Source organism: Periplaneta americana, chromosome 4, assembly GCF_040183065.1.
Source record: "Periplaneta americana isolate PAMFEO1 chromosome 4, P.americana_PAMFEO1_priV1, whole genome shotgun sequence".
In the NCBI taxonomy this organism is placed as follows: domain Eukaryota; kingdom Metazoa; phylum Arthropoda; class Insecta; order Blattodea; family Blattidae; genus Periplaneta; species Periplaneta americana.
In genome coordinates, this window is record NC_091120.1 from 50,911,318 (window position 1) to 50,924,280 (window position 12,963).

Genomic DNA, 12,963 nt, shown 5'->3' on the forward strand with positions numbered 1-12,963 from the left:
TGCTTTATTGTTTGCTTATTTTAATGAAATAACGTACAGTACTTAACGAATTTATGTAAGTCTATTTGATTAATTAATGTGTATACTAAATAGTTCACTACATCCATTAGCATTTTAGATAACGTCGCTCGTGCAGTGACAACTTTTTAGTATAGGATCTAAAAAGAATATTAGAAAAACGGCGAGAAGCCAATCTAAAAACACATGTGCAGTAGTGGGGGGGGGGGGAAACGGACCGACCCTTGTAGCAGATACAAATGAATCCTGTGGTGTGTATTGCGTCAAACCGTGATAATTTCAATATGGACAGTGAAGCCAGAGGTATGTACTGCTATTTAATGTAAAAATATGCAGTTATCTTTGCCGAATAGAGGTAGAAATGTAATATTGGTGCCAGATGAAAATAAAACTCTCAAAGTTTTTTCGTCTGTAGGCTAAGTTTGAGGCACTGAAGGAAACAAAAGACGGTAAGAATCGAACAAATGCAATAAATTTCATTGTTACAATTAATTATACAAGATGAATGTGTTTTTTGACTAGCAAAATTTGAATCTGTGACTCTGAAATCAGCTACAAGGGTCGGTCCGGTATTTTTGCCACTACTGTATATATATATATATATATATATATATATATATATATATATCACTTACTGACTTCGAAAAAGCTTTCGAATGCATAGACAGGTATAAACTACGGACAATAAATAATGTTTATGCTCGACCATGCCGAAATGTAGTAATTGTACACCTGGTAGTAGCCCTTTAATGCACCTCATTAAAGTACACCTATTCATTATAATTCAGTTGTTCAGCCAATGAGAAATCACCATTGTACCATTATAAAACCGCAAGTATCGATTATTCTCGGATATGCAATCGAAAGACAAATAGCGAAAAGTCACGGAGGCTGGAAATCCAATACTGTCGCAGAAGGTTATGTTCTGTTACTATAATAATATTCAAATAAATTCAATTTTTGTCGTCTCGTTTTTTAATTCTAAATCAATTTCCAGGTTATATCAAGCCTAATGTTCATGTTATTCTCTAGATTATATCAAGGTCAATGACATTCGTGCCTCGGAAAAAATCAATACTTTCGCGTCTGCGCACATCTCACAATTCAGGTCAGTTCGCTCCTCACTTACATAACCATAACATGAATACTTATGAATAATTTCAAGTTAGAAATATGGTCGAGCATAAAAAGTCGTATGAAACTTGCCTATAATGGTAATTAAGACGCTCGTATGAAAATTATGAAACTCGCTTGCGCTCGTTTCATAAACAAACATACTCGCGTCTTAATTACTACCATTATAGTTTCGTTGCATAATGTACTATTAACAGATGTTACCGCGCCCTCATTTGATACAGATAATAAACTGGTTTTACGCAGATACAAAAATAATTATAAACACAAGCATATAAAAACAGAAGAGATAATAATTCATCAAGGATTCAGACAATGGCGTAGCTTGTCGCCTAGTATTTTAATGTGTATATAGATTACCTTATAAAAAATTGGGAGATAGAGGTGAATCCAGGATTAAAGATAAGTTAAGATAGATTTTTTTATCTTTTAAGCTTGCTGATAAAACTCGAAGTTTCCGACACAGGTATTAATGTCTGTGTAAGATCTGATATTAGAAAACTTCCAAATTATATTATAACAATTGAAATGGTAAACCAAAGAAAACCCGACACATTTTCAAGCCATTCTTGCCGTCGCGACATACACCATGCAGGTTTAAATACAGACATTGACGAAATACATTTTTGCTGTGTTTCATATCCAAAGAGTCAGGGCTGAATTTGAGACTTAGATATCATGCAGGGGATGGCGTGCGTTTATTTTCCCAGTCAGCACCTTCAATATACTTGGGATTCATAATCTTTCTCCCTAAGTGCTACAGATATTACCTCCCTTCTCTGCAGCAAAGAAGATTGTGTAACATAAAAGTTAATGCACTCGTTCATGACATTGGCCATCAAGCAAGATTCGGTTACATTGGGTGCTTGTAATGCAGCTCATAAAAGCGAAGAAGATGACGTCAGAGTATCAGGGCAAAAAATTTCGAATTGCTGTACATTTAGCGATGTTTAATAGGAAGGATTTTCTTACGTACTTTCTAAAGGATGCAATAACTTTTTTCTTACCACTGAGCGGAGAAAATTCTTACGTTCCCATTTCCTCATGTTAATCGTTATTCCTTAATTTATTTGCTTCTTAATCTTCATTTATGCTTCCTTTTCTCCGTGTTTATCTCTCTAAGTTATCTTCTTTTTTATTTATCCTTTTCTTCTTTTATCTTTCTTCCTCTCCTCCACCTCCTCTTTCTCAATAATTATCGTTTATTCCTTTTCTTTTCTTTCTACATTTTCAGTTGTTTCATTTTCCTTCCTTCACTGCTTCTCTGTTCTTACTCTAGCTTTTTAGACAGTCATTCCTAAAAGTAGATTAGTTAACGCAAGGAAATCCCAACCGACAAATTAGGCTATTCAAATAATGACAGACTTACTTTTAAAAATGACTTTTTGATTAAGAAATGCATACAAATTAAATTCATTACTTCAACATCAATTTATTGATAATTATATGAAACAATTGGGGTGCTATTCATAGACATTTCGCTAGCCCGTGCTACGAACGTGTTAAACTAGCCCCGGCTATCGACTGGTTACTTATACGGGATTCATATCCTATCATACCGCTAACACTGGTTTATGAATACGGAAAATGTTAGTTCGCTGATAATCCACCGGAAGCCCGCGCTAAGAATGTCTTTGAATACGGCCCTTAAGAATTAAATTTAATTATAACAATTAGAGGGTATCTGGGTTTACACCGGGGATCTTCCGATCTGTAGTCTATCGCTTGCTTTTAATTTGAAAACATTTCGTTATTATTAGAGACCGGAACTTTGGCAGAATGCCTTTTTAAATGTGTTAAATCTATCTTCATTTTGAAAGTAAATCTGTACGAGTTATACCTTTGTGATTGAAACGTCGCAGTTTTATGTTGCCCTTTTCTGCCTTTTTTTTTAATATAAATGCCTAATTTACGAAATAAATGATTTTTTGCCTTTATTTGATTATTTATCTATTATTTATTAATTTATTATTAAAAATTGCCTACAGGTATATTTGAATTTATTTCTATAACCGCTACAATGAAAGTGACTTCACCGAATGTATATTAGTCTTTCAGTCACTTCATATTCTCTTTGCAACAATGAGTGCTGCCGTGCAAAAATGTATAACAGTAAGCGCTTTAATTATCGTTTGTGTTTATTTGAGAAGGCAACAATGAGTGCGGGTCTAACGTTATTTTTAACGGTTATTTTTCTTTCAGTTTTCATTGCGACGTTGTTGTAGCTAGCTAAATATTTCTTATCACAACATCAGTACAACCAAACACAAAAATGCACTTTCCAAGGCTACTGGGAAGAAGATTTCTTTGTTTCAAACAGTAACTGCAACATCGAGTCGAAAATCTCAATTTGCATTCGACTTATGTAAATCTTTTCTTGCTGCCGAAATCCCTTTGAGGAAAGTGCAAGGTTGTGGGTCTAGTGCAAGGTTTTTGTAATTGCCTTTTATTGCGTATTTTAGCTATTTATAATGCCTTTTTGCCTGCCTATTTTAGCTATTTATAATACCTTTTTCCCTGCCTATTTTAATGATTCATAATGCCTAAACTTCCGGTCTCTGGTTATTATAATGAGAAGGAATACAGCAGTGGTGATATGGGTAGGGGAATTATTTCTATATATTAGCACGAGCGCCTGTCAAAAAAAATTGTGTATAACATATATGTTAAAAATTATTTTATTTTGTTCGCAGGTTGCTCCACTCCGCCTGTGGCCATATTTCACAAACACCACTGTTGACAAAATAAAATGTCATTTGTAATAATTGTTCTCTTTCTTGAGATCTCTTCGTGTAGTCCTCTTTCTATTAGCTTCCTTTTCTCTCTTTCCTTTAATGCAGTGTATTTTTCTTCCATTTCTCTCTTCGTTCAATATCTATTTCTTTTTATCTACGTTCGTTATGTCTTTTCTTCTTTTCTTCCTTCTCATGCTATTATTTTATTACTCTCGTCCTAGATCATATATGTAACAGATAACTCATCGCTATGTTAAAATCGGCAGCACTTTGAAGAGAACAACCGTCAGGATCGCCACCCGTCCGCCGTAAACGAACACCAGATGGCAGTACAGTCGCTAATGCGATTCAAATGGGAATTATGACGTGACTCCTTATGTAACAACTAGATGGCAGCGTAGTAAACCTGACAAAAGTTGTTAACGTCAAAGCCTATAAGGCCGACCTATCTCTTACATATATGATCTAGGCTCTCGTTCATTATTTTTTACCCTGTCTATATTTTGGACACAAATTTTGAACACAAATTTTGGTGGAACCAACACAAGAGAGGTTTTATTGTACTAGTATTGTCCGAAAGCCTATCTGCTGACTGAACAAAGGCTGGATAAAGGAGCCAAACACAGTTTTTTAAAGCAATCAAAATACAAACAGAGCTGAAATTCAGTTCATGCCGGCGTGACAAAAGTTCTGTTAATAGATATTAACATGACAGCAGCGATGAAGTAGAGTTCTAGACCTTGGGAGCAAGCAACTCGTAAGGATATGGATGCTGTAACTTGTAACATTATCTTCCGAAGTAGGGAGAGAGACGGCCGGCAGATCGGCGGGCGCGATAGCAATTTAAGTCGTTGCTGGTAATTACGTCCCACATGTGGTTAAGACAAGCTGTTGTTCAGATGCCACGCAGGAAACTGGGGGAAGACGGAGCGGCGCCTTTTGCAGATAACAGACAAAAGGAGGAAAATCTCGTGCAGTAAACAAGTCTTAGAACTATAAAAACGACATCGAGATAAGGACACTCGTGGTAAACATATTGCCATATGTTATTACACATACATGATAAAATTATTCAAGAAACAACTTTAAATTTTATTGCTCTTGTTTAACTGACTTACGCCATTTGTCTGACCTTAACAAAGTGTCTGAGCTGTTTTAAGCACAAGGCGACAGAACGAAGGATCAAAGGAGAACGAACTTTGAACTGTATGGTAATTTCAATACGTATTGACAAATGTTCTCACAATTTACATAAAGACATTGCGGTTTATTGAAAGAACTTTTACTAAGACTGTCCTGTATGATCGCCGCGGTTCCTTAGCGCAAAACTTTGTTTTGAATATATATTTTTGGCACGCATCAATACCTGTGAAGTCAAGCGGTGTTGTCGCGTTTTCGTTGTAAAGATTATCCCTAGTTGCGATCACCGATATAATACATTGATTTCTCTTTTGAAAAAATACCACCACCATCCACAATAAATACATTTTAAGCTACAATGACTTTTAATTAAAATTTAAATTAAGAGAAGAGAATACTAAAATTTACAATTTTTTTAAATTTAAGACATATCAGTGTAATTTTCGGTACATATTTTGAACTTTGCTCAAATATTGTGATTCTGATTTCACATTTCACAAAAAAAAAAAATAGAGGCCCAAATTTTTATTTCTGTTTTAAAATGCAATGCTTTACAAAAAAAAAAAGTTAAATAACTCCACTTCTATCAAACATATTAGTTCCATCTTTTCAGTACTGTGTTCATAAAGGAAGATTCTACAAATTCACTAAAGGAAATTATGTTAACACTTAAATAAGAAAATTGAGAATTACACTTTATAATTTTTAATTTTTAAATTGACCATTAATTACATTTTTTTTTAATTTTCATAGTAGGCTAGTTTCAGACAGATTTAACCCAGATAATTTATCTAGAATTTAATAGAAATATCACAATAAAATCCTCTGACTGAAGTTCTGGCTGATATGTACATTTATTATCAGGCAGTACATCTCACTTGACGTACATCTCACTGTTCTAATTGGAATGGTTAACCGTTTTTGATGTTATTATGTAGACAGAAATAATTTATAATAATATTATTGCACGACTTCTCTTCCTCAATTTATGCTAATTCATTTTCATTCTTCGGACACATTTCCCCACTTTATAAGTTATGATTAAAGTTTTGCGTTTGGTTACTTTGAACACAAGTTAGATATACAGTACGTCGATGAAACTAGCTTTGCTTGGTACGGAGAGCAAGTTGCGACTCAACAGCTACACCCGTACTGTGCTTTTACATATATTTATTCGTGTGCCTATGTGTATAAGTCGGTGAAAAACAGGACTAGTACTCATGTACAAAATACCATTTAGATGTAATAATAATGATAATAATAATAATAATAATAATAATAATAATAATAATAATAACGAAGTATTTATTTAAAGGCAGCTTATATGCAAAGAAAGATAATTTTTAGGACAAAACTGAAACATTTTCAGGAGTCAGCCACTTCATGTTCACAACAGCACATTTTGCCCACACATGGAATGAGAAAACCATTCGAGCTAAGATAAAGATTTACTTAAATATATTAAACAATTTTAAATATTTATGCAGTACATACACACGCTCTCAGTGACGCTCTTTGCTCTTTACTGAAGCTATGAAGTGACAAAATCTTGAGATGTTCAACAAATGTAACAGTATAAATCTAAAAAGTACATTACAATTTCTTCCTACATCAGCTTTTGTTTACATTACGTCATAGTAACATAAAAGAAATCGAAGTCTTAACAATTTTGTCAATAAAAAAACTTAGGTGCCACTAAAAAATTTTAGTCGCCATGACTACCTGGCGTCCGGAATATGTGTATTCCTGATTTTCAAAATAAGTGAAACGCCTCTAAATACTTTAGATCTAATTAAAGTTTGCAATTAACAAATGAAGAAATATAAATGCCAGCACAAACTTGAAATCAAACAAATTATGAGTGCGTACTTTACGAGTCTCAACAGATTATAATTCAAATTCAAATTCAAATTGATTTACAATTTACATTTGAAATGAATACATATGTATGGATACCCGAAATGAGCATATGCTCGTGCTCGGGTACAGACCAGTAGTCTGCATAAATTTTACAGGGATCAAATAATAATGCTGATAATAGAAATAATAGTAACAATAATAATAATAATAATAATAATAATAATAATAATAATAATAATAATAATAGCATAATCGTGACAGAAATGATACAAAGTTTGTAATACAAAATAATTCATTAATAATAATAATAATAATAATAATAATAATAATAATAATAATAATAATAGTGATAAAACAAAAATTTTACAATAATAAAATAAATACTAAGACGGATAAAATAAAATATAAAACCACTAGCGAGAGTTAACACAACTTAAATAAGCATATAATAACCGGAAAAAATGACGAATTCGAAAATCAACAGAAAAGTTTGTTGTATCGCAGACGACAGCAACCGCCGTATTGACATTGTGTTGTGCATTAATGGTAGTAGGGGGAAGCCGAAAGTCTACGTAACTGCCGTTCTCTTCGAATCTTCTCGTACAATCATGGGAAGTTAATGCTGCAAAAACAAAATGTCTACGAGTCAAACTGTTCATTATTACCAGGATAAATACAATTAATACTGAAATATATTAATCTAGTTTCAGTTATAGATCTCCGCTTTCGTGAAAGAGGTATCATATCAAAACATTTTATGAATGACTGTAAACATTTTAAGTGTTTCAAATCGTCCCCCTCATGCCAAAACCATGCATGTGCTTTTTCTTGGTTCTGGGAAAAATAACTTTATAGTTTCAAATACCCCTATAAATTCAGGAAAACTTCATTTTAATCAACTTTCTATATCATGTGTTGATTGAAGTGAAGTTTTCCTGAATTTATAAGGGTATCGATATTTGAAACTTTAAAGTCGTTTATGCTCGACCATGCCGAAATGTAGTAATTATATACCTGGTAGCAGTCCTTTAATGCATGTCATTAAAGTACACCTACTCATTAAAGTACAGGTGTTCAGCCAATGGCAACTCAGTTTACAGGTGTTCAGCCAATGACAAGTCAGCTTTGTACCGTTATAAAACCACAAGTATCGATTATTCTCGGATATGCAATCGAAAGAGAATTAGCGAAAAGTCACGGAGGCTGGAAATCCAATGCTGTCGCAGAAGGTTATGTTCTGTTACTATAATAATTAGCGTTAATTGTAAATAATATTCAAATAAATTCAATTTGCCATCTCGTTTCTCAATGTCGAATTCAATAATCAAGGTTATATCAAGTTTAACGGGATTACATCAAGGTCAATGACATCATTGTTCCTCGGAAAAAATCAATACTTTCGCGTCTGCGCACATCTCACAATTCACGACATAGAACAAGGTCACTTCCGATCTTGTCAGATACAAATAAATTGTATACATCTGAATCATTTCACGTTAGAAATATGGTCGAGCATAAAAAGTCGTATGAAACTTGCATATAATGGTAATTAAGACGCTCGTATGAATATAATGAACTCGTTTGCGCTTGTTTCATAAATATCCATACTTGCGTCTTAATTACTATCATTATAGGCTCGTTGCATAATGTACTATTTTCCCAGAATTAAAAAAATGCATATTCATGGCTTCGGCGTGAGGGGGACGAAATGAAAATTTTCTCCTCATTTCCTAATGGAGTACTCGCTACCAAATTCTTCTACTATAGCGCTGATCTCTAAGCAGCTAGCTTTGTTTTGTTTTCACATGTTCTCTGAACAGCAGACCTGAACTGCGCAGTAGGGTTGGATGCAGCCGAATTACACTCCATACATATCTACTCATACATTGATACGGGTTGCTTGGAGACTCTAGGTAACCAAACGCAGGGCTCTAGTTTGACTTTTGCCGACGTCTTTCACTGTTTCCTATCGTGGATTAGTATTTATACTAGAGGAAAATATTTAAAGTCAATATTAATTTTCAAGGATCCGATCGAACAATTTTAACACCGTACTTAGTATCTCGTGATCCAAAGTCAGGTTTTACTATTAGAAATATTACAATGTAGTCTATCAGTGATCTGGCGGAAAGAGGAATCTGCAATAGGTAAAGAGAGCTGCCTATATTAGGGAAATACGACAGGAATTTCCTGGAGGAAAACCACAGGAAACACGAACCGAGATAATAGTTCAATTTCATCACGCGCTTGAAACTCGAGGACCAACTCGGACCCGGGCTTTCATTACAATGTATGTCACTTCAAGACACTGAAAGAAATTAATGTTTTCAACAGGTTTACGTCCTCGATACCCTCGTTACTTATCAGTATCGAGCCGAATCGATACTTTCACTACTTTCTTACTAGAGAAATTATTGTGAGAAAGTATTATATTGCTGCAAAAAAAAAACCTATTTCGAAGTATTCGCGAAAATACAAGCTTTTAGAATCTCTGACGCCGAAACATACGCATGAGACATGATTGCATGACCGGCATGCACTGCGTCATTATCGATCCGTAACCTTCAGCGCATCTTTTACTCGTATCTGTAACTAATAATAGCATGCTCACAATTAAATTTTATGGGGAGATTTAAAGCTCTATCTTATCAATGTTAAAATCCATATTAAGGCTCCATTATCTCAGAAACGATTGGGTTAATAAATACGATTTATTTACAGGATGCCTATTCATTCCTATTGAATATACTGACTTTCAATAATTTTTAAATACTGATTAGAAAATAATGTGTGACTTTTTAGACACACTATTTTTAAACAAATTTCAAACATTTTATTTGTTTAAAGACCAACTCTTTAAGAAAATTTAACGAAAGTAGATCCACAACATCTGAATTATGTGGTAAAATTTTCATGCAGGTATATGTAATAGTTCTTGAGAAAATGGGATGTATATGTTAAAAAAAATACTTTTAAATAAATCGCGTTTAAAGTAAACATTTACTTAACAGTAGAATCACACAAGTAAAAAAAATATTTTATGAGTAAATATTTTAATAAAACACCAAATTGAGCTGAATGATCCATATTTCCAGATACTTTATAAACATCAAATTTTCAAAATATGTCAGTTATGACCTTCAAACCTCCCCTTAACAAGAAACTTTTGAACGCTTGATATTCGAGAAATCAGGTCACACTTTCTGTTAATACCAAGAAGTAATCCAAACGCACTACGTCACGCAAGCGATATTATTCATATGCAAATTGGGTGATTAATAAATTCGGGGAATATAAAGACAGATATAGTCAATTTAACATAGTCCAATTATTCTAACGTACTTATGTGTCGCATTAATTTCCAAATAAATTCAATTCTGTGTGATGATAAATGATTCATTACAATTGCAATCAACTCCTTGGTGTCATATTGATGTGTGAATCGTTTCGATTATCAATTGCATTGCTGTCTCAAGACTATACCTCATGGAATGAGGAAACAATTATGAATTAATAAACGAGAAGGTTACGTCTTGTTAAATTTAAATGTGGAGAGTAGGCCTATAAAGACAGAACTGAAAATAAATATCAAAATTTTGTTTCAAATCCAAAATATTCCTACAAACCAACCATTCTCACAATAACAATCACGAACACTATAAACGCTTCACGCAATTATGGATTCGTTGAATTTCCTATCACTTTTTTTCCGTAATGAGTAGGCCTACGAACCTGTATTATAGAAGTTGTTCAGAGTGGCAGCCTATTTGCAAATTCCCGGTATATTTTGATGAAAATGTTATTCAGTCGCAAATCCTCCATTGCAGTGATTCTTGCAATTTTTTTCTAAGGTCATACATAAAAGAAATCTGTGTTCTGGTGTGGAATCGTGGGATGGCACATCAATGAACTATCGTAAGATTTAATGGACAAATATTTGAATTTGCATACTTGAACCTTAAAAGAGAGTTATCGACTTATCAAACTGAAAACTGGATGTAAATTGTCACGTAAGCTAACTATATGTGTCTGCTCTGGCTTCGTGCGTAGTATGACATTACATATATGTCTGGGTCATTGACCATGAACGCAAACTTATCTGGTGCGCGTGTCCGAGGCCGGGAGCGCTGTATACCTCGCGCAAGGAACGATTACCGAAAAACAGTGGTGGCGTTACTGTCTGTTTTGACATGTATGTAGGCTCGCTGAGGGAGCGAGAGATGCGGGACGATAGAAGAACTGCCTCTTTCAAGAAGATGAATAGATGGGGACATCGCCTGTGGAAATGAAGAGCGTAGCAAGAGAAAAATTAGAAGCAAATTAAACGCGCAGCGTAATGTTTACGAATAAAATAATGATACTCTGCGAGGGGAACGCTCCACCACTACATAATAAAATAAACGCACTTGGAACAAGACACGTATTCACATGCAGTGGAACTGAGAATAAAACCGTAATGTAACTATCACAATGCAAGACTGTATCTATCGATGTCGTTTCTCTTCCGACTGTACTCTTGAATATCATTCATGTTATCTCGTGATCTTTCCTGTAGCTCGCTCTTCCTTGTCGAATTGTTTCGTTCGCATTCCTATCGTCGGTAATCCCTGCTTGCGAGACCTATATTTGTATTCTAGGTATGGATAACAGGTAAGTAAGAACCTGTTATGAAAATATGACACGTAAATGAAAGAAAAACTAAAAATACTGCCTTCTTCTTGCCAGGATTTGAACACGAGTCTCTGGGGCGGAAATTCGGGGTATTATCCATTCGTATAACAGTTGGAATGTTAAGCTCTTTAAGTTATGTTTTGTGCTAAGGTAGCGCTGGAGGTTTTGTTACTGCTATGCAAATAAACAGGAAGACGGTATTGTTTGGCGAAATCTAAACAATAGACGCAATCAAAAGGAATTTCAACAGACTCTAAATTCGATTTAAAAAGTGGAGTATCAGAAATAGCTCCAGGCTGCCCATGCATCGAATTTCCGCCACTCCGAAGCTAGATTGGTCGCCTCATGTTTGGGTGTCGTCGGGAAGCGGATAATTTCGAATGTAGGTTGTTATGATTGATCGCAGGAACATCCTTTGTGTGGGGTCAAATACTCGCGGACTCTGCAACGTTCGCACAGATTTTGAAGCTAATATTCGCACCAGATGTTCAGCATCTGTCCAGTTGACCCATATATTTTGCGCCAACTCTGCGAAAATAAATATCGATAACTTTTAGACTGCACCGTCCTTCGTGGCCGAGCGGTTATGGGTATTGAGATTTGCTCGTTCAAACCGAACGAGGGCTATGAAATTTTAAAGGTCACAGAGTTTACCAGAAATCTACCAATTAATAATTGTACTCAAAACATAACATCACTATTCAAAATTAATCAGGTTCATGGAAATCAACTCAAGAACAGTAGCCTAATAAATGTCCTACGCTCATCGCCTATCATCCTGTTATGAAGAGGCCTTACAGATACTCCGATCTCAAAAATTGAATTGTTCACATTACCACACCACAAAGTATAGGGAAATCTTAGTTGTAACAGGTGAAAGTGTGAGAAAACAGCTACTAATCGCAATTTAAGTCAAAAACGACTTTGGTGATTTACAGAGATATATAATAATAATAAAAAAGTATATCATAAACTCTGTCCCAAAGAACGAATTAAATCTAAATACTGCATATGTTTATTTTGTTTGTACACTTGTAAATTGCATTTCATAACATTGGGCTCATAGACATTTAACAATAATGGTTTCTGAAAGGAACGCTTTTGTCATATTTCCCTGTATTTTACAATCTATACTAATAATAAAACTACAACCTAATTTTTTTCCGGTAATTTTCGCTTTTACAAAAATAACATGTCTAATGAACTATCCTAAGACCGAAAATCGCATTTTGAAATTTTTGTTTGTATATCTGCATGTTTGTTACCTATTCAGGCGATAATGGCTGAACCTATTTCTACGAAAATAGGATGTAAAATAAGTTATGTCCCACTTAAATGTTAGGCTATATGGCATTCAAAATACTTTCTTTAAAAGGGTGGTTATAAAGGGGACTAAAGTAAATAA